This window comes from Lactuca serriola, chromosome 9 (assembly GCF_051521515.1).
Source record: "Lactuca serriola cultivar US96UC23 chromosome 9, Lser_US96UC23_V15, whole genome shotgun sequence".
Lineage (NCBI taxonomy): Eukaryota > Viridiplantae > Streptophyta > Magnoliopsida > Asterales > Asteraceae > Lactuca > Lactuca serriola.
The window spans coordinates 61576444-61600620 of record NC_136416.1 but is presented as its reverse complement, the minus strand read 5'-3'; the positions used below and the strand labels follow the sequence as shown (position 1 = coordinate 61600620).

At 41.3% G+C, this 24177-nt stretch overlaps 1 pseudogene; it reads right to left on the bottom strand.

The window, feature by feature from the left end:
* Window positions 1-898: 898 nt before the first annotated feature.
* On the bottom strand, window positions 899-23308 carry LOC145075752 (phospholipid-transporting ATPase 1 pseudogene; annotated as a pseudogene).
* Between the last annotated feature and the right edge of the window lie 869 nt (window positions 23309-24177).

Sequence of the window (24177 nt, the reverse complement as noted above, 5' to 3'; positions counted from 1 at the left end):
AAGCATGGCATATTGCTTTAGCCATGTAAGTCCCAAAATTTTTACAACTTCAACCTCATTTCCTTTTTCTTAGAATTTTTACTTAAAACATCATTTGACAATACTTAAATTTCTTAATGTCAACAAAATTCGGGATGATATTCAAAAGGAGGATGCTTTTCGAGGTCTCTGTGAAATGGTATGCATCTGCTTTTGTTTGGTTTTGACTTTTGATTTGATTTGAAGTAGAAACTTACTTATGTTTTTTTGGTTTGTAGGTGAAAGTGAACACATCAGTGGATTTAAGTTCACTTGTTTTCTTATGTAGAGCCATTTCTAGTTGGCATGTAAGTTTTTCATTTCAACTATTCTTCAACACACACACACAATATATACATGTGTCAACACCATTTCAGCATGCACACCTGATTTTTAGAGGCTAGTCAATAGTCATGGTCTGTGGTAAAATTGAAGAAATCAAATAAAACGCCATCACCATTCAGCTCTATAACGACACCTCTCTCACAATCAGCTCATACCACAGAGATGCATCCTTTCATTCTCTGATAAGGTTTTCTCTCCTTCTCAGTTCTCGCTGCAAATTCGCTATGTCACTATCTGCGTTTATGATTTTGGTGAGTTCATCATGTATCTATATCCCTTTCCAGCAATCTACGCATACTTTTGTTTAACTTGCCTTTATTTTGTGTTCATACAGCTGAAATTTGCTTTAATGTGTGATTTCACTACATAATTTGGTTATGTAATTATTATACGATGATTTAGATCTCCGATTGAAGTTTGGGCACACCGATTAATGTTTTGGAACGCTGATTTGAACATCATTTGTGCGTTGGGTGCGTCGACTCAATATATGGTAACAAAATCTCACATTTTCCAGCAATTAATTGTGTATATCTTAATTGTAAGGGGTAGCATGTCTTTGACTAAGAATTGGAATCACAATGTTACATGCTGCTAGTGTTAGAAAAAACTCATGAGCAGAAATTCTTTCATTCCCATTTAACCCTTTATGAAGCAACCCCATGAGATCAGGATCCACAGTAATATCAGATTTTATCTTTTTTTCCTTTCATGTCTGCTTCTGTTGAAACAAGAATGTTATAAAATGAAAAAAAGAATGTTATAAAATAAAACTACTAAAAGAAAGTCAAATGTCAAAAAGTCAAACCTGGATTCTCTTTATCCAGAATTGGTGGATTATGATAATGCTTCCTGAAAATAGAAGCTTTTCTGAATTCCATTTTGTTTTCAGTAAGTGTTCTAGTTTGATCAGAAAACACATAACAAATTTGACCTAAATCTTCATTTATACTTAAGGATCTGCATTGAAACCTTGAGTTTGTACTGATATCATACATGTGTTTGTCTTCTATCATGAAATAAGATTGACCTAATCGAACCAATTCCATGGTGATGTATAAAGATATCGGAATCATGATCTGAAACACAATAATAGAACTCAAAAACGCAAAAAACGTCTCCATTGGAATCCCATAGTATTTATACGATTTTCCTGGAAACTTTCCCTTTATAAGATAGCTCTTTCTGTAATAAGGAATCGTATCAATTGCATCCTGATGACTCATCAGCCATAAACACATCCCAATAGCAACAACAAGACACAATATGAATAGAAAAACAGATAACCAGATAGTTTCTGAGTTCATTGCTTGTTCAAGTCTGCTTCTTTTTGAAGGGGAAATTGCACTATTTAGCATAGATTTTGTCTCTTGTTCAGCATACACAACAACACCTATAACCCATTTTGTGTTTTTCACCTGACACCCACGTAAGATAATGTTTGATTGACTAAGGGAAACTTTATGACCATTTAACTCTATTAGCTGTGAACTCATATATGTTTCTATTAGGTTGTTCGCATCTAATTACCCCTGATATTGACCCTAATGGCATTAAGGATGTTTCTTGTCTAGCATAACGTGTCTTTAAATTCGACTCTCCATCTAAATTCATGGCTTGTATGTAAGCAATGCCACTAGGATCACTTGTCCACATCAGCACCATGTCACAAGAGATTCTTTGTTGTTCTCATTTCTGTCTGATCTGTGTCTTCTCTAATCCTCGTATCCATCTTTTATAGCAGTTGCTATGAGAATAAAAAGGAGAGGGAAGAGAGAGACTGTTCTTCCAAAGACTACAAGAGGAGGAAGCTGATTGAGAGTTGCAATGGATAAAAAGTATATGTAAGCCACTTGATGAAACTGAATGAAGAGATTCTTGGGTAGGAAGTTTATAAGTGTGTATTTGCTAGTGGTGATCTTGTTTCCTGCTGAAAGTGGGTTGGTCTCCAAATGGCGGCCTAAGGACCGGGTAATCTGTTATTTCTTGCATTTACCCTGTCACACCCCCAAACCAGAACGGCGAAAACGTTCGGGGGCGGAGGACGTCATATTCAGTATCATAACAGTTCATAGAAAGGAAAGTACACACCACCATACATATATAAAGGTTTTAAAAATGTTTACATCATTGTATTCATTACATGTTCAAAAGATAAATGCATAAACATCTTTCAAAAGAAGTAATTAACGCCAACGCGTTAATCCCAAAAGTTGATTTCCAAACCTGCTTAGCGGTTCCCTGAGAATACAAGTTATTTCAAAGAGAAAGTGTCAACAATTAAGTTGGTGAGTTCGTAAGTGGTTTAGAAACATTGAATGTCATTCCAAAATGAGTGTATGTTTTCCAAGAAAATCCCTTATTTTCTTATAAAAGTATGAAATGCATGAGAGTATTTGTGTTGAAAATGTAGATAGTTGAACCAAGAAAATCCCCTATTTTCCTAATAGTTATTTGGTTTGTATACAGGAAAATCCCATATTTTCCTAAAGTAATAGTTTGTTTATTGTCCAAGACTGAAAATCTGAAAGCAAACCACATGCTTTAGAAGATTTTAAACATAGATTTATATAATAAACCTATCAGAAGATTCCTGTTTGTTAGATAAAGAATAGTTTTATTAGCTACTCGTTCATCAATCAGAAGTACTATAATAATTGTGTATCCGATGAGTTTTATAACCATACTAAACATAATATGCCTGTAGCGACGTTCTTCAGGCGTCGTAGCGTTATGACAAACTGTCACCCCAAAGGACGGACTGTAGCTAACAGTCAGGGCGCGGGATCATGACTTCCCGTATAGATCTATACACATTTGACACGTTCTCCTAACGAGAGACTCTGGTTATAGACAGGACTTGTAGTATTACCTTCTAACAAGAAGGTAGTATTTGAAGATATACACGTCTCATGGATTCTCAACTAAGTCTGTATTAAAGTAATAGTTTTGTATGCAAAGTTTATCCTTTTTCACAATGTTTGACAAAGCATAAATCATGAGTTTTTAGAATGTATAAAACGGATTAGCAACAAAAGATACTTTGAAATCACTAAATACTTTGTATAAGTCTAGTGCATGCAAAGTATGTCAAGAGTTTTCCATAGTAGTAATGAATTCCAAGTGATTCATTTGATAAAAACGAGTGAAGTGAAGCTTTATAAAATACACGATAATAACCGTATGTTTACTTGTATCCCCCCCCCCCTAAAAGAGTATAAAAAGCATTTAAAATGTATTTAAAGTGTGTTTGTAGGGGTATGAACTCACTTGATAGATTGAAGAAGGTGTGACGAAAACCGAGCAGAACTTTGGCTTGAAAAGGCGGATTTTCTCGGGATTCTCGGGAATCTCGGGAGTACAAACGACCTTCGGAACTTGAGCTAAGCGACCAGGGCTTCGGGTTTGCACGGGCACGGAAAACGAGGCAAAACGCAAGAAAAACGATAGGAAATGAGCAAGTTTTCCCGGAACCCTCGCATCCCTTTTATAGGGGCTGGGAGGCCTTGGTACGCGGGGCGTACCCGTGCGTCATGCATGACCGAGTCCTCGACTGCCCCGGAGTTCGGATGTGACGGGGCGTAGCTCGCATAGGGGGCGATGTAGACGAACCGGGGCCAAGGCCTTGAGTACGCTGGGCGTACTCGGGTACGCAGGGCGTACTCGCGTGACTCAGACTTCGGATAATACCGAAGTTTTCAATTAAAAATATATATTAATTATTTATTAAACTTCAAAAATTCATATCTCCTTCATACGAACTCCGTTTTCGACGTTCTTTATATCCACGCGTAGGTGAGACTAAGATATACAACTTTCGTTTAGATTCCGTCGGCAAATTCCGAAATTATTTTTATTATTTATTTTTAAAAGGTCGGGGTAAGAAATTTCGTTAATAATTCATAACTTTTTCATACGATGTCCGTTTTGGGCGTTCTTTTTATGTACGTTTGCAGTTTAACGATATCTATGACTTTCATTTAGTCACCTAAGGTCAAAAAGTATTTTATTGAAACTTTGCGTTTTTACGTAACTTCGTATTGCCGGTTTTTGTCGGAAAACTTAGAATGGTCATAACTTCTTCGTTATAACTCGGATTTTAGTGTTCTTTATATGCTTGGAAACCTTAACACGATATCTACTACATAGCGTACTCCAAACAGAGCTTTTGAATACTTCATTTTTCGATGATATTCTAATAACTTTTTCAAAGAGGTTACAAGACTCGATTTTCAATGACCTGAAATGACGGGTTGTTACATACCCTTTCATCATTTTCGATTTCCTTTTGCATTTTATATGCTTATGAGATAATCTGCTATCAGACAAGGTGTATGCCTTGTTTCTGTTGGACCTATTAGTTTCCCACTATTACTGATTAGATGAGTAGGGTAACCTGTAATCATGTATGCTTGCCACATAAAGCTGTATTTTGCCATACTTGGCTTACTTGCACCAACAGTTATTAAGCAAAAAGCTTGTAGTGGGTGGTTTAGTTTTGTTAGTTGGAGTTCACATGATCATCAAAGTAATTTACTTTAGAGATTTGCTGGAGGCTTCTGTTGCTATATGTTAAACCCAACATGCTATTAGTGTTGTTGTTCTTGTAATTGTGATCATTCGTTGCTAATATAGCTATGCATTTGAAATAAGAAGCTATGATTTGTTGGGTTGTTATTGGTAGTGTATTTCTTTATAGTTAGCTCTAAAATGATGTTTTTTTTAACTGCAGATGAAAACAGGATGTGTTGCTCTTGTTTTATGTTTGAATATCAGTGTAGACCCACCCGATGTTATAAAGATTTCACCTTGTGTCAAATAAAAATAATTATTCCAATAGTGGAATAATTATTTGCATTTGAAATCAGAGGCTATGATGTTTTATGTTCAAATTCATCAAGTCCTTGGCATGAAGTCTTAGATAGAATCTTAACTGCAATCCCCAATCCTTCTAGCAGACCCTAAATATCATTATTGGCCATGTACCAGGATCAACTTGCAATCTAGATAATGAAATTGTATATAAATGAGTTCATTTTTTTTATATACAATTGCATTTGAAATACAAATAATTATTCCAGTTGGCACATAGTAAGATAGATAATGCAATTGTATATAAATGAGTTCATTTTTTTTATAACATTTACTCATTATTGGAATAATTATTTGTATTTGACATATTAGTGAAATGAATTATCTTTGTTATTTATGGTATTTTATTTTGTATTATGAGATTTTTAATGTATTATTTAATTTGACAATTAGTAAATCTATAAATAATACTTTTTTTAAACATTTAAAATTATGATACGCAAAAATGTGTGTCATCTTCATTTATGACATGGCCTTTCTTGACAGGGGCTTTCTTGATACGCATTGCGTGTCATTAACACGCGCGTCATAAGGTTACGACACGCGAATGCGTGTCGTCTTCCTTTATGACAAGGCCTTCCTTGATACGCATTGCGTGTCGTAAATGCGCGTCGTAATTGAGCGTCGTAAATGCGTGTCGTCTATAGACGACGCGCAAAAGTGTGTCGTCTTTCTTTATGACACGGCCTTCCTTGACGCGCATTTGTGCGTCGTCTGAGCCTTCTACGACACGCAATGAGCGTCGTAAAAGGCTGTTTTTCTAGTAGTGGTCATAAAGGTGGAAAATTTATGACTTAGAATGATATTTGGGTCGAGATCTGAACATTGAATGTGAAATCTTAATAGATTAATCACTTAAAGAGAAAAGTAGATTCAGCTTGAGTACGTTGGACGTACCAAGTGGTACTATGTGAGTATTAGCCAAGGGCCCCGTAATTTGGATGGATCGCGACTACGCCCAACGTAGTGACTGGGTACAAGGGGTATATTCAGTCTGTGTTGACTATGACTTTCTGACTTTTGACCTTTGAGCAGGGGTTTGACCAAGTTTGATTTAGGGGTATTTTAGGTATTTTGAGTAGTAGTTTGAGTTTAGCTCATTGTTTATTATATAGGTGACTGGTAGAGACAACAGTTGGAGCAGTGATCTGTTTAGTTACATTTCAGACTGTGAGGTGAGTTCTCCTCACTATAATTGTGGGTCGAAGGCACCAATGTTGGCATGCTAGGTTATCTATCCTAGTATGTAGGATGTTGATATGTTGTAGTGATCTGTGAATCTGTGTGATTGTCTGTGTTGTTATTTGATTTATCGGTTGCATATGTCTACATAGCACGGTATGGGTTGATGCTTTACTTTTATATGCGTAAGACAACAGACCGGGGCATTCTAGTTCAATGACTGATTGGGCCGAGGCAATCCAATCTGATGACTATGGTCCGGGGGTAATCCAACCTGATGATTGTGGAGCCGAGTGTGATCCAGTCCGATGAATGTTGACCCAACATGCATATTTGTATATGTTTTGTTATGTGGGGTATTTTTGGAGAACTCACTAAGCTTTGCCTTACAGTTTAAGTGTTATGTTTTAGGTACTTCTAATGATCGGGGCAAGGCGAAGGTGTGATCGTACACATACTTCGGTTATATGTTTTGGATATTTTATGATACTTTGATTCTAGGGTAGTTGTATTTGATACTTGGTTTATGACTTGAGTTTTTATTGGAAACAATGATTTTACTTAAATTCAAAAATGAAAAATTTTATCGTGATTTTTGGGATGTTATAGCATCCATGGAAGTGAATAGAATCCCCAATGTATAGTTAATTTATACTTGCAGGTCGTAGTCATGTCCGTATGTGGTATTTGAACATCTTCAAGTCAGAGACATGTCCATGTATGTGTTGTTAGCACTTGCATGTCATAGACCTGCTCGCGTTAGATTCCTTAACACATGTAAGTTGTAAACATATCCGTGTAATACTGATAAACATCTACAGGATTCCAAGCATGTCCATGTTCGCCAAGATTTTCTAGTATAGTTTGTGGTTGTCACCTAAATTCTACTAGATGATTATTCCCTAGTACAATAAACTTCAATGTTTGTTATGGCCTCACAATGTATTTTACTTTCCTCAACCCTTTACTACCTAATATAATTTAGGTCAAATAAGTAATTCAATATTTTATAAGGTTTAACCAAGTAAGTGACATTGAGCACAAATATTACAAAATATAGGAAATAGACGCACATAGCATCTAAGCATTTAATATACTTCATATCTATGTGTAAGCTAAAAATAACTATGCTCCCACTTGTTAAAATAGGATGTCTCATAATTTGAGCAGCATTTCGCCTTAGCACTTTGACATTTCCCTTAACGTGACCTAGGTATGATTATCATTAAGTCACAGTCTGATATTCCTTACGATTAATGATAGTCTAGATTCCTCAACAATCCTAATGTCTACATCAAGATCTATCAAATAAGGAATAACCATGTAGGATCATATCGAAGGTATGGTCCTTTTGGTATACAGAGTATAATCTACAATGTTTGGAAATCCCACTTTGAACACCTCACTAAATCCAACCTAGACATTATTTTCATAAGTAGATCAATCAGTATAATTGTAACTCCTGGTTTTAGGTCATTTCTTAATTCAGGGTTGTGGACCGTAATTCAATCATGTAGAGGCTTTAGGCCTTAAGGAAGTTAATTTTAGACCTTATTTAAGGTTGATAATGTTGGCTATGAGATCTAAACCCTTGATTTATGTGTTGGATTGAAGGGTATAAAGGAAAAAAGCTATATGTCACATTTCTTGCATGGACTACGGTTTTAGTTCGACATGTGTTAAGAAAAATGTAATTAGATAGGATTGTGGGGATCTTCAATACCTTTACGTGCATGTAAAGAGCACCAAAAATGAAGTTGAAATGAAGAACTTATGGTTGCTTGAAGTTAAGCTGGAAAGAGGAGTTTGACACTATGCAGGGCGTACACTTGGTACGCAGGGCATAGTGGCTGAAGGGTGGGACAAGTTTTTAGTAGGCTACGCAAGGCGTAGCCTATGTTATGCAGGGCATAACTACGGATAGTAAAAACCCTAATTTTGTGGTTTTAATCCCTATTTATAGACTCTAACCCCTTGAGGTCCTTCTTATCATCAACCTCTACCCTTTTGATCCTCTAACTCGAAACCCTAGCCATCTTGTGAGGATTTTGGAGCATTTGAGGGTTTCCATGTGTGTTTTGAGAAAAAAGAGATCATTGAAGGTGTGTTTGGGAAGTCCAAGTGTAACACTTGATCGAGTATGTTCATATTCAACCCTTATTATTTTAAAACTATTGCATTTTGGTCCTTGTGGCTAGTACGTGGGGCGTACCATAGGGTACGCTTGGCGTACTTGCTGATTTATGATCGCGGGCATCGGCTTCGTACGTTGGGCAGATGCTGGCCAGGGGCAAACCCTAAGTCTTAGGGTTTGTTCCCTATTTAAGCCTCATTAACTCACCTCCTGGGCATTTTAGACTAGCCTCCACCCTTTGAAAACTCTAATGCATTCGTTTGGCTTGTGTGGTGCTCTTGTGCTCTTGTTTTGAACTTTGGAGGGTTTTGTGCATCTTGAAGTGGTAGAAGAAGAAGTTTGAAGACTCATTCTTTGGAGGGGAGCTTAGAGATCCAGCTTTAGTACCTTCGTTTTGTGGCTTTGAGGTATAAAGTTCAAAACTTGTCATCTCATTTCATAGATCTATTCCTTGGCTTGTTTTTAGCTATTTTGGTCCCTTTTTGGTTGGTTTTGTGAGCTAAGGCTGTTTTAAGAGCTAAACCTTGTAGGCATTGACGTTTTAAGGGTTCCTTTAGCATAAAAATGCAAATTTTATGGTATTTATGGACCCATTGTAACATCCATAAAAACTCATAAAATTTAAACTTTTCAAAACAACTCTTTTTCTAAGGAAGTGTTTACAAAAACCATTGTTCCTAAAACATTATTTAAAAATCAGAATCGCTTTCAACATAGTTTCAAAATATATACATTATCAAAGTTTCTCCGAAATCATTTCTTGGAACATAAAAGTGACCCTCTTAAACTTGATCAGACCGCAGCTGACTCTGATCCAAAATCAATCTCATCCGCAGTGAAGTACCGGAACCACAGCCACCGTCATCAGTTATTAGTTCTTAGTTTTAGTTTTTATTTGTTTTATTAGAATACTTACTTTTGTCCAGTGTGCCTTGCATGACCACAGTAGAACAAATAGAACTTGTAATCCTCGAGACTCTATGAATAGAGCTCTCTTTCTGAGTGAAAAATATCTCTAGAATCTCACATCTCACCTTACTCACTTCTTACTCACTTATCTTCATATATCGTCTGAACTTAATTGATCGCAATCTCTCCTCAGAGCAAGTCATTCTTGACTTCATCACTAAGTTTGATTTCACTCACTAACTTGGATTGACTGCAATTCTTGTTAAGAATCAACTTATGTGTATACTTGATATAATACTTGTTGGCATTTATATTTCCTTATATTTTCACATCTAATCATCTAGCTATCTAACTCTAACTTATTATTTTTGTTGAGATTTATGATCCACTTAGTTAAACTTCATTCTGCATTATTATTTGTTCTAACGTTTGTTCAAGTGTGTTACTCAAGTTTTTCTCTCAACATCATAAGTCCTAAACGCGAGGATGTGTACGGTTACGCTTTCACCCTGACAAGATTCGTTGAAGTACCTGAAATCATAAACCAAAACTGTAAGCACAAAGCTTAGTAAATTTCCCCCAAAGTACCAACACCCAAACAGATAATACATACAAATAACATCATGCTCAAATACTCGAGATGGAATACCAGGCATGTCTACAATGGGCCCAATCAGCCTCAAGCTGGAATACCAAGCATGTCTATGATGGGACCAGTTATCCACGGGATGGAATACCCTCGTATCATAAGCAATTTGGTCCAATCAACCATTGGGTTGGAATACCAAACATGTCGGGTCCATTCAACCATCTAGTTGGAATACCCCATACCCATTGACTGACGCACAAAGCAGTCCAGTCTCACCATAATCCATACAATCATATCGGGTCCAATCAACCATCGGGTTGGAATACCCCAGGCCCAATCAACCATCGGGTTGGAATGCCAATAGACAACGGGTCCAATCATCCTCGGGATGGAATACTCTCAAGCCCTCAATACGAGTCTAGCATACTGCCCGGTCCTCAGTTCATATCTGGAATGCTCCTAGGTTTGTTGGCTACTTCACGGAGTAGTACAACCTCAACCTAACACAACATGCCGGCATATAACAGATAAACATATAAACGGTCTACAGGCACACATGCAGATCTACAGATCACTACTCATAGCATCATCCTATAAACCAGTATATTGATCTAACAGATCATTACTGAACAATATCATACTATCACATAACAGGATATCTAATCCAATGGGTCGGCCTTGGTGCCTTCGACCCAAAAGTACAGTGAGGAAAACTCACCTCGAATGAAGCTCCTCGAAAGAAATCCCTAGTTGCCAGCTTCCCGAGCTATCAATACTAACAACACACACAATTAGCAATTAGGTTCCATGATATAATCCATAATCCTTACTTGGGATAAAATGACCATTTTACCCCTGACCCAACATGGACCAAAACCGAGGCCTAAAACCCAAAAGATCCATAAAGGCCTATTAATGGCCCAATTTTCCAAATTAGACCCAACCCCCATATGGGCCTTATCCTAAGCCCATAATTTTCCAAATTACTATTTTGATTACCTCAAGTACCCACTTAGAACAACTTGGTCAAAGACACGGTTAAAAGTCAAGGTCAACAGCCTGAGTTGACCCAACTCGTCGAGTTGTCCATCAACTTGCCGAGTTCCACCATCAACTGCACAAATTGGGAAAAACCAAGTCAGCTCACGGAGTTGACCAAAAAACTCACCGACTTCCTCTATAAATTTGAAAATGTCAAGGAAAACCGAGCCAACTCGTCGAGTTTCTCCATAAACTCGCCGAGTTCGCCAAAAACCCACATCTTAATACATTAAGCACTTAATCCATAAGGACATGACTCCGAAACATAGACCTGACTTCCTTGAGCTGGAAAAACCACGTAAAGTTGCCAACTTTATGTTCATGCATGTCTAAATGAAGCTCTTAAGCTTAGAATGGACTTAATAATTGACTGAATGCATGCATAACACCAAAATCCTCATAAAGTTTGCACCTTTAAGCTCAAGGGTACCATAACCAACACAAATATGAAAGAGAAACCCCTTAAATGAATTTTTTCCATCATCATCCCAAAAAGAGGCCAAAACACAACAAAACCCAAAATGAGAAACTCTAATCATCTACAAATCAAGGTATGAACTTGATACCTTAAAGTGACTGTAACAAAATGGAGTGATTATGGATCCAAGACTTCCTTCTCCAAGCAAGAAACATCAAGATCTTCTAATTCCTTCATAATGCACAAAATGAACACCAAACTTCCTTCCAAGGCTCAAAAACTTGACAATGGATGCTACAAATTGTTTTAGGGTTTTGATAACAGTGGAAGCTGATAAGGAGGCCAGGAAAGGACTTAAGGCCTTTAAATAAGGCGCAAGACCCTAAAAATTAGGGTTTCCTTCCCAGCTGCCAACTCACCGAGTTGAGGCTCCTCAACTTGTCGAGTTGGTTCATTTAATTCCCACGATTCTTCAATCTTTAGCACATCGAGTTGGTCCCTCCAACTCGTCAAGTTGACTTAGAAATAGGGTTATTCTCAACAATTTATTTTCAAGAGTTCGGATGTTAGACCCATGCATGTATTAAGTAATTTGTTAAGCTCTTTTGAGCTCTAAGAGCCTCATTAAGTCATGCATGCACGTAAAGTTGGCAACTTTACGTGATAAACCACCTTAAGGAAGTCATATATGAGTGTTGGATGAAGTCTTAATCGATTAAGAGCTGAATAATGGAAGTTGGCCAAGTTGGTGGAGTACGTTGGGCGTACAAGCAGGTACGATGTGTGTACAAGTCCTAAAGCGAGTACGCTTAGCGTATGAGCTGAGTACGCCCCACGTACTCAACAGATTGGGCTTCATAATTTTTGGGCTCTCGGTCTTGGGCTATATTTGGACTTAGGTGTTTAGAGCTTTATTGGGCCATCAAATTTTATTTGGGCTGGTGTTTCATGTTGGGTTTGATGGGTTTTGAGCACTACAACATTCATATGGTGTACATGCAACCCTAATGCTTTGGATCTCGGTTTTTCTCAAGTTATACATGCAAATTAATTTTCCAAAGCAAGAAACCTAATCTAGCATACATAAAAACCGAAATCTAATCATTTTAGGGTTTAGAAGAATACCTTTCTTGTTGATCAATTTTTATATTCCAAAACTTGAGGGCAAAATTTGAAAATTTTCAAAACTTCTAGATCAAATTTTAAATAATTAAACTAATCATATAATTTGAACATTATCTTAAAATTTGACCATTATCTTTCAGTTAGATGAGGATATCCATTACCATAACAGAATAATCATTTTTAATCAGTTAAAACAATTTAAGGTAATGATGCTTATCTAAATTAGGCTTGAAATCCGAAACTTCTGCCAACTGACAAACCAACTCATCGAGTCAAGACATGGTGGAACGACCGAAAAATTTCAACCAATTTAAAATTTTCAAAAACAATCCGATTTCATTAAATTATTACAAAAAGGTTTTCAATACAATTCATTTAAAGTATTCCCAGAATCACATCACAACATAAACATGAGGAGCGGTACGATCACGCCTTCGCCTTGCCACGGTCTCCTGAAGAACCTGAAAAACAGTAAACCACAACTGTAAGCCCGAAATGTAACGCCGAAAATTTCAAAACAATTTTTCATTTAAAATAATCGTTTAATTCTTAAAAACACTTTATTTAAAGTCTCATTCATAATCGAATTACAAAACATAACTCCATTTCCATTTGCATGATAAACCAGGATCCTCAAAACATGACTCTTTCTCTGGTGTGTACAATCGAGCCGGTGCCGTCCCGTGACACTGTAATAACCTGAAACACACAACACAAACACTGTAAGCACGAAGCTTAGTGAGTTCCCCAAACTACCGCATACAACACATACGCCACTCGAGGCTACTGTATGACCCTCCGGTCGGTGTGTCTCAGCGGGACCTTCCAGTCCCGTAGCTCGTTGGACCCTTTGGTCCGGTCATAGCTCGTTGGGCCCTCTGGCCCGGTCTGAATCGTTAGACCCACCAGTCCGGTCTGTATCGTTGGACCCTCCGGTCCGGTCTATAACTCCGCATAGCATAAATCACAAAGACATCATGCATAGCATGTCACATACAATAGGATAACATAATACTCAATGTAAGCACATACGACCTTCCGGTCACACAATACTACCACTCAAGGTAACGTAGAGTGAGAAGACTCACCTCGCGTATCTCGATAACTCGCAAATCCCGGAAATCACTCGCGCTCGATCCTCCGAGCTATAATCCCCCTATAACACCATAGATCTCTAATTAACACTTTCTCAACTAAGGTTGACTACCCATATCAAGTCAACACTAGTCAACTCTAGTCAACTCCCGCGCGCCTCGCTGACCCTCCCGACAGAGACGGAGACCCCAGTTTCGCCTCGGTTTTAACCACCAGGCTCCAAAAACTCAACACTAAGGCTACTCAAGCCTAAAACTGCTCTGCATCATGCACTTACCAGAGAACACTCCATCATCACACTCTCTTGCCATCTAGTGGGTACTATGGCTTCCCACAACATTACGACAGCCTCTGACTAGTAAGTACTATGGCTCCCCGTAGTATCACAACGCCAACTAACTAGTGAGTACTACGGCTCCCCGTGGTACCACGACTCCCTCCCTCTGACTTGTGAGTACTACGGCTCCCCGTAGCATCACAAAACCCTCTGACTGGCAAATACTACGGCTCCCCGTAGCATCACGACTCTCTCTCTCTCTCTCTCTCTCTGACTTGTGAGTACTACGGCTCCCCGTAGCATCACAACACCCTCTGACTGGTGAATACTACGGCTCCCCGTAGCTTCACCTTATACTCTCATTCTCATTACAACGCCACACTATGTTCACTAACTCATGCACCGAAGACTATCATAGATAGCTACACACACACTTGCCCCGATATGCATTACGGACTCTGGTGGCAACCGCCATAACACAGAACCTCCCTCTGCAGAGATCCACTTCCTTAAATAATCCCTCTTGATGACAATACACGAAGGGCTCCCACTGAAACCGTGGATACATGATACATCACTGGTCATCTTAAGCCCAAGACTCTAAATAACTCTGAAATCGGGACGCTATACGCGGAAACCACAGAACACCCTAACAGAGCATCACAATGTCCTGTCTCTACCACTAATTCCCTTACTCCCAACACCATACACATACAACAATACATTTCCTCTGAATCCCATAACAATTTCCTATATCACTCGATGCGCAACTTCAGTGCATTCAAACACTCAATTGGAATACAAGGAAGGCGCTAACCCTTCAGAACACACTGATGATCTTCCGAAACCCTTTCCACTACTGCTCAAAATCCAAGCAAGAATACACATCCCAGCCCGGGAGTTGGCTACTCGAGAATCTTCTACCCATATTTCAACCCAGAAGTTCTCAACTGCCCATACCATCATTACGAGCCTTCCACTTGAGACGACTCTGACCACCACCAGATTCCTGACCATTGACCACCCGCCGTGAAGACACCCATCCTTCTCTCAGACATATACCACATGCATTATCTCTCCCTGCACCTTTCCTTGATCACCAATGACCCTGATCTCATGAATTCAAGCCGCAGGTTTCTGTATCCAACCCCTAACCGCTCTTGCACAAATCTCCGGGTCTCTCAATAAACCACCCGGTTCTCCCACACTTACGGTTCGAACCATCACTATCTGACACATCAACAACCTCACGAACTATTTTCACCAGCAACAACGCACCTGCCCCTGGAAAGTGCTACGCAACGCCCGATAATCCCCTTTAAGGAAATCAATCGATCTCATAACTCTGAACCTCAGGTGAAATCCTCAAGAACTTCTCGTCACGACTGCCTCTAGTCGTTCCAAGTCTCGTACCAATCCAATACCAAGCAACTCAACTGTCCAATAACATCACTGACTCATAAACTGGACCACGAAATCATCATATTCCCCCACCTCGACTCATCAACCGACGTTCCAACACATGGATCATCCCGAGAACAGGGACCCACTCCCATATTCAATACCCAACATAAATAGGAAAACCACTGCGCTGATTAACTCGATTGGACTCCCCCACTAATACCTCTACAATACTCCCTACTATACTAAAATAGGTGTAACGTGGTCCTCGACTATCTCAGTCCCATCTGACTATCTGCTCATGGTAAATCACTGTCTCGCAGCACACATGCTACCTGATACTCTGATGAAAAATCATCATCAATGACAACCTGCAGGGTTTTACCCCCAAACCCGAAACTTAAACATCAGGCCTCTCATGTTCCGCACACGAACATAAACAGCACCACTCAGGTCATAGAAGGTGACATATCCTCTATCGATTGATTGCTCAACTCAGACCGAAATTCTCCCCTCCCTCTAAATCCTTACCAAAAATACTCTGATAGGCTCTCGACCTCCCTCTCAAGGGATGCCTCTTCGAACTCAATCATGGCCCACGTGCCTAAAACCCATAGTGTCCAATCTCTACCTCATCAATCGTGACCGGATAACCGGAGAACCACAAGCATCATTCACTACGAACCATGGTACTCATCCCATGACATCTCTTCTCAATATGCTCCGGTGTATGGTACTCGAACCATAACATCACTCCTCCATCTGTTCCGATGTATGGTACTCGAACCATAACATCATTCCTTCATCCGCTCTGATGTATGGTACTCGAACCATAACATCACTTCTCAATCCGCTCCGATGTATGGTACTCGAACCATAACATCACTCCTCAATCCGCTCCGATGTGTGGTACTCAAACCATAACATCACTCCTCAACCTGCTCCGATGTCTGGTACTCGAACCATAACATCACTTCTCAATCCGCTCCTTAGAACCTTTAGAATACTCCCTGTATCAAGTATGGGTCCTCTGCTTTCAGTAGTACGGGCCCATACTACCTGCCACATTTACCCATACTTTCCACACGGACTATCCCGGAGCTCCTAAGTAGCTGTTCGACCTTCTCGTTCACCAATCCCATCGCGCGCTCGCTCCCCAGCGAAATTCTTTACTCTGCCAGCGCACTCATCTGGCTAAGGTTATTCTCTAGGCTCTTCCTAGATTCCAACACTTCTCTGCCATCAGCTGCTGAAGAGCTCCTAATGATGCCAGCCATCTACCTCCTGAATATCGTCATATTCGCTTGGTAGCTGACTCCCATCATCGAGAGTTCCATAAAGCACGAAGCAAGCAGCATTCGAGCATCGAATAATATATATGACTCACTCTGGGTGATAACTCCGCTTGCTCTGCTCATCCTCGAAAGTACCACCGAACTCTGCAACTCTTCCCCTCGCGGGTTCTAACTATTCTTTCTCTAAGTACCACGGTACTTATCTAGGCATCTCCCCTAGATTACTCCTCTACTCAAATCCCCTAAAGGATTCCAACTAAATATTCTCACTCATCACATACTCAAAAGCACATCGCATATAACAGCAATCCCTAGGCTAAGGCATCACAAATCAGGCCACTCTAGTCCTAAGATATGAAATACCTAGCCTGTCTCTAGCATACAATAATATCTCATAAATTGCATCATAAATATCTCATGTCACAAAAGTAAGGGTATTTTGGGAAATCACCGTTCGGGCTCTGGCTGATTGTACACACTACTCTTTCTCGCTTTCTCTTTGAACTCTTATTCGCTTTAGAAAATTATTTCTTTGAAAACTTTTCTTACTTCCTCAGTTTGAATCCAGATTTACCCGAAGGCGCATCCGAATCCCTCAAACCAAGGCTCTGATACCAACTTGTAACGCCGAAAATTTCAAAACAATTTTTCATTTAAAATAATCGTTTAATTCTTAAAAACACTTTATTTAAAGTCTCATTCATAATCGAATTACAAAACATAACTCCATTTCCACTTGCATGATAAACCAAGATCCTCAAAACATGACTCTTTCTCTGGCGTGTACAATCGAGTCGGCGCCGTCCCGTGATACTGTAATAACCTGAAACACACAACACAAACACTGTAAGCACGAAGCTTAGTGAGTTCCCCAAACTACCGCATACAACACATACGCCACTCGAGGCTACTGTACGACCCTCCGGTCGGTGTGTCTCAGCGGGACCCTCCAGTCCCGTAGCTCGTTGGACCCTCTGGTCCGGTCATAGCTCGTTGGGCCCTCTGGCCCGGTCTGAATCGTTGGACCCACCGGTCCGGTCTGTATCGTTGGACCCTCCGGTCCGGTCTATAACTCCGCATAGCATAAATCACAAAGACATCATGCATAGCATGTCACATACAATAGGATAACATAATACTCAATGTAAGCACATACGACCTTCCGGTCACACAATACTACCACTCAAGGTAACGTAGAGTGAGAAGGCTCACCTCGCGTATCTCGATAACTCGCAAATCCCGGAAATCACTCGCGCTCGATCCTCCAAGCTATAATCCCCCTATAACACCATAGATCTCTAATTAACACTTTCTCAACTAAGGTTGACTACCCATATCAAGTCAACACTGGTCAACTCTGGTCAACGGTCAACGGTTGACCCAACTCGCCGAGTATGGTGTGGACTCGCCGAGTCCCTACGGGAACCCGATCCCTCTGAATCTCTTCCGACTCACCGAGTCACTCACCCGACTCGGTTACTCAACCCCTGGTTCGTAATCACTGAACAACCCGCACCAACTCGCCGAGTCTGGGAATGGACTCGGCGAGTGCATTCCATGCACAACCCCAAACGACCTTCTGAGGTCAGATCCGCTTCACTAACTCATAGATCCAATCTCCTTAAGCTTATTGACCACGTAAAGTTCAAGTCTTGGTGCTTATTAAGCACCGAATAGCTCATGAATGGTGTTTTAGCCTCAAATACATTGATCCCAAGCCAAAACCTCCATGGATGCATATAAAGCTTTGGTAAAGAGGTGCTCTGGACCTCTATGGGTCCAGATCCAGGACCTTAACTCGCTAAGGGACCATGAGGACACTAGATCTAGCCACAAATGGGTTTAGAAGCCCTAAATCTACATGAACATCACAATAACAGAGAATGATTCATAATGGTACCTCAGTTATGATGTCCTGGACCTCAGTTCTTCAAGAATCCACCCCTCTCTTGCTTCCTCTTGGCTAGATCTCCTCTTTCCTTGCTAGGCAATAGCTCCAAGATCAATAATGGCTCCTTCCCTCACTTGAATCGCTCAAATGCTCTAGGGTTTCACTCTGGGGACTGATGAGCGCAAATGACGGCCATAAGGCCCTTTAAATATGCCTCAAACCCGAGAAATTAGGGTTTCATTAAACAGTGCAGGCTCGCCGAGTCTACCAAGGCGACTCGCCGAGTCCGGTCATCAATCCGGGTGAGAAATCGCGTCTCAACTCGGCGAGTCTACGCACCAACTCGCCGAGTTCTTCCACAGAACTCAAAATAAAAAGAATAATTAATATTCCTGAAATCCCAGATGTTACACGAAAGCTTAGTGAGATATCCCCAAAATACCAACCACACATACGCCCTTCCAGGCTACGACCTTCCGGTCCAAATCATAATGCCTTCCGGCCCATAACATAGTGTCTTCCGGCCCATATCATACATAGCATACATAACATAACAGAACACAGAACAACCATGCACTTCGGGTCTACTGTGAGACTGGTCTGCCGCACCGGCCAACAGTCCACCTGGTCCACCCTCCGAGTCAAGCCATATGCATCGAGTCTACAGTGTGATTGGTCCGCCCGCATCGGGCCTACAACCTACCTGGTCCACTCTCTGAGTCTACAGTATGACTGGTCCGCCCGCACCGGGCCTTCAGTCGGCCTGGTCCACTCTCCGAGCCTCGGCACGTCTAGTCCGCCCTCTTGGGGCCTACAGCCTATCCGGACTGCTCGCTGGGCCTTCGGGTCAACCGGTCCGCCCTGGGTATCTTGGCCTACATCACAAAGCAGGACCCGCCTCAACCCAACTCCAGTCCAAACAACCATGTGCATATAAACATACAATCATATAAGAATTCACAGTCAACAAGCCGATCAAATAGATCACATAACATATCATCATCCTAACCAGGATACCGACCTAACTGGTCACTAGCATAGCATCACCCTACATATCAGGGAACCGACCTTAACCAGGTCTCTAACATATACCATCCTAGCTACCAGGATGCAAACATATCAAAGCAACAACATAACAACAAATACCTGGATCTCAATCCGATAAAGGGCCGACCTTGGTGCCTTAGACCCTGTCGATATAGTGAGGATAACTCACCTCGCACTGCCGAAACTCTGAACTGAAGAGCAGATTCTCGAATCACCAACTCACCGCAAATCCCGAACTAGCCAACATAGCACAAATAAACATTAGGCCAAGCACAATACTCTTCTAAGGGTAAATTGACCATTTTACCCCTAACTCAATCCGACCCAACACTAGGTAAGCTCCCAAACCCACCAATGGCCCAAAGTCCAGAAGTCCAAAACAAATCCCATTATTGGCCCAATTTATTAAATTGGGCCCACCTCACCAAATGGGCCTAAACTCATGATCCTTAACAACCAATGGGCCCAAAATACTCTAACCATAATATCCAATCACGGCCCAAAATCCAGCAGCCCAAATAACAGCCCAAACCCTAAGGCCCAAAATGAAAACCCAACAAAGGGAGTACGTTGCGCGTACCCTCCTTGGTACGTTGGGCATACACGTTGATTCGCAATAGGGGATCGGGGCTCTGACTCGCTACGCGGGGCGTACTCATATGTTACGCGGGGCGTAACTTCGCTACTCATTAAGTCCTTATAACTTCTTAATGGCTTAAGCTCCTAAGCCCAAACTTCAGATCCCTAGGCCAAACATGCCTAAGATTCATAAAGTCTCAACCTTTATCACTTGGGACGTCCAAAAGCTCTTAATCTAAGGTCTTAATCCATTAAGACCTATATATCTCACACATGGAACAACTACAGCCCTTGGGACCTCATTTTTCTCACTCAAGACCTCTCTAAAGGTCTGAAAGGACAGATAATCTCGGCCAACACAAAGCATGAATCAAGATGAGAACTTTGGGACAAGAAAGATGCTAAAACTTCACAACACTTTAGATCTATGCAAAATAAATGGCAAGCAAGAAGCTTTATACCTCAAATAAGCTCCAAAGGATGATATCTCTTCAGATCTACAAGCTCCAATCGCTCCTTTCCTTCTTTGACAACTTCTCCTTTCTTCTTCTAGCTTTTCTTTTGCCAAAATGAGCTTTCCAAGGCCAAACACACCCAACAATGGAGGGAATGCGGGTTTCTAGGGTTTCTGAGGTTAAGGGAGAGCTTATGGAGGCTAGGGTATGCACCAACATGTTCTTTATATAGTGGCTGACCCTAAATTTAGGGTTTTAGAACTCTGAGAGTACGATGGGCGTACTCAACCTTGCACCCGCGTCACTTACCCAATTACGCTGGGCGTAATCCCAGCTTACACTGGGCGTACTCGGCGAGTTCCCAAACTTCATACTTGGCCCTTATTATTCCATTTTTCCCACAAGAAGATCAAAATACCACTTCTCTTAAATCCCGGGGACTCACAATTAGGTACTCTTAGGAACGGAGCGTTACACATGGACTCGTCGAGTTCATCAGACAGTGAACAAAAATCGATTTTGTTTTAGCTTTGGCAAAACACAATAGCATCATATATAACAGAAAACACCCTAAGCTTTAATACCACTGATGGGTTTTGAGCACTACAACATTCCTATGGTGTACATGCAACCCTAATGCTTTGGATCCAGTTTTTTCTCAAGTTATACATGCAAATTAATTTTCCAAAGCAAGAACCCTAATCTAGCATACATGAAAACAGAAATCTAATCATGTTAGGGTTTAGAAGAATACCTTTCTTATTGATTGCTTGATCTTGACCTTCAAGAGCTTCGTGCCTCAGGTGTTGCACTTCTAATGGAGTCACAAACACTACTTAGCAATGGATGAACAAGAGAGAGGAGGAGGCTATAGAAATCGGCCAGGGTTTCTTCTAGGGAATCAAGTGGCCAAATTTAGGAGCCTTGGGGTTCCTTTTATAGTTAAGGCTGGTAGGATTTTTCAACTGGAAACCCTAATTTCCTTGTTTAGGCCCTAAGCAATCCACATACCCCCACATGATAGGCCTTGGCCGAAAACTCTATGGGTTTCCCATAAATTTTCGTCCACCTTTTATCAATAGGGTCTATTAGCCCAAACTTCAATTATTACTGATTTACATAATCAATCCCCGTTCTTTTAATCAGTCTCTTTTGATCACTAAATTAATTCCAAATTAATTTATGATCAATACTAATTAAATAATATGATTTCTCAATTAATATATTATTCTTATAATATATTAATAAATCATTAATTAACCTCTTTCTCCAAAATTCATCCTATCAAATTGCTATGGTGAAGGCAACCCAAAAGGACCATGCTACTATCGGTTCAAGTACATACTAATTAAAGTTATGGGCTTAAACACCTAATCCAACAGGGTTCACGTGGTTGACGGCCCAAAAAAAGGACTTGGGCCCAATTTGGAAAATTAGGCCATAATTGGGCTTTAAGGTGACCAATTAGGTATTAGGCCTCTTAGTGTAGCTGGGTTGGGCCTTGGTCTTGGACCAAGCTAGATAAAGGGCAAAATGGTCTTGAAGGAAACCCAGACAAAGTAGTCACCAGCACAATGGGCTACTTCTACGCCCCTTGATAGCCCTCAGACTGTTGGGCGTCATCATCGGGTATCACCACTACCCCGCCTGGATCGAAAGAGATCGAGGAAATCAAGCGTGCGAATCCACGCCTTTGCATGACACACCTCCCGATCTGGCTAGACCCATTCCCCGGGGAAGGCTCACCCATAACCTGGACAGCTTTCCGCCTCGCCTTAGCACGGCGAACACTCGAAACGATTCCCTCTTTGCTATCTTCCACCATTTCACTTGAGGGGTCCTCAGAAGGTCGAGCGACTAGAGCAGTTAACAAAGGGATGTTCGGAGCTAGCCCATTTTCCGTTGTAGAAGAGCTCCCCAATGGCCACGCCACCAAAGTCAGCGGCTGATTGAGACGACGGCTGGAGGAAGGGTCTCATGTAGATCCACCACACGATGCTCCAACTTCCCTTGGTACCGTTTCCGGAGAACAACATCCAGAGAAACAGATTACTTAGTACCTGCAACCATGATAGCCGTACATGCGCTTATTGTAAAAAAATGGGGGGGAGGAGATAGGGAGTACGGAAATAACAACACTAATGTTGGAGACGGTGAAGAAAACTGGCATTTTACCACAGGTATGCCAACTCTGGCAAGCAACACCTCTGAGTATTCGTCGGCATCCACTTGAAGAGTCTTCAAGAAGTCAGCAGTGGCTTAATTGTGGGGAAAATGTGTATTTGTCACCTGTGGCCCCAAATCGGAAAAAGTACTTGAAGACGAAGAAGTCCGAGATGATACCATTGCCCTGACAGATCATCTCGAAAGCCACCTTTTTGTGAACCATGTTGGGGGTCAACATTTGGATGCTACACCCATTGCGATGGAGGAGCTCCTTCTGAAAGTCAGTCAAAGGGAGGCGGAGACCAGCGTCAAACATTTTCAGGTAAACGTCGATCTTCCCAAAAGGAGGAGAAGTGGTCACGACACCAGAAGTCGGGAACTTCACTCTGTCAGTCGGAGACAAACCGTACGTTTCTTGCAAGGTCTCGAACTCAGAATGATTTGGAATAAGACCCGTCGAAGTCGCCATAGCAGAAAACTACCGGAAAAAGAGAAAGAAGATGAAGTGCAGAAAAAAAAAAGTAGGAAAGGTGGAAGGGTTTTTCCAAGATATAAGGAAGGAGATAAGAGGCAGGACTTTTCAAAACCCTGACACAAGTGAGGTAACCGCCAGAGAGGATGAGTGGTCACATCGCCGAAATCGAAGCACCAGACGAACAAGGCTTTGACGCATGTAGTGGTAGTTAAGTCCAAAACATCATTGCTAGCTAGCAAATGCTATGACTACTGGACTAGGGGACTTGATGACGTGCCCCCTAATGCGGGCCAAGAGTAGAGCCCCCGAGCTGGAGGACCCTTCAGCTAGCTTGGCTAGGCCCAGCATGGTCGCTCCAGCAGGGCTCCAGCCCCCAGGCATCCCTTTAGGGTGGGAAGTCCGTACGAAAGGTCCGAATCCGCCAAGGGGACTCTCCGTGACACGACAAGCATAACGGATCCAGGCGACAAGGAGTATGCTCGGAGCATTATCGCTTGAGCCAATCGTTGGCCCCGACACAACAAGGGACACGCTTAACCAATCCAGATAACAGATCCTGTCGGAATTACAATCCTTGTCTCTCATATGGACCAACGAGGATCCTCAGTATAAAAGGACCTCTAGCCTAATTCTCACCACTCTCACTCGGATATCCCTTACTGACTTGACCGTCGGAGCGTTTCCCGGGACCTCCTCCCAAAGAATGGCCGACGGCCTTGTTTGTTGTGACCTCGCAGATCCCCTCCAACGCAGGAGCGCATCCTTAGAGCAGGTGGTCGGAGCCAAGGTCGCATCAATGGGTAAAGGATATTTTGCCCTTAATACAAACATGGTGTGATGTGAATGTAACTCATGCCACATCA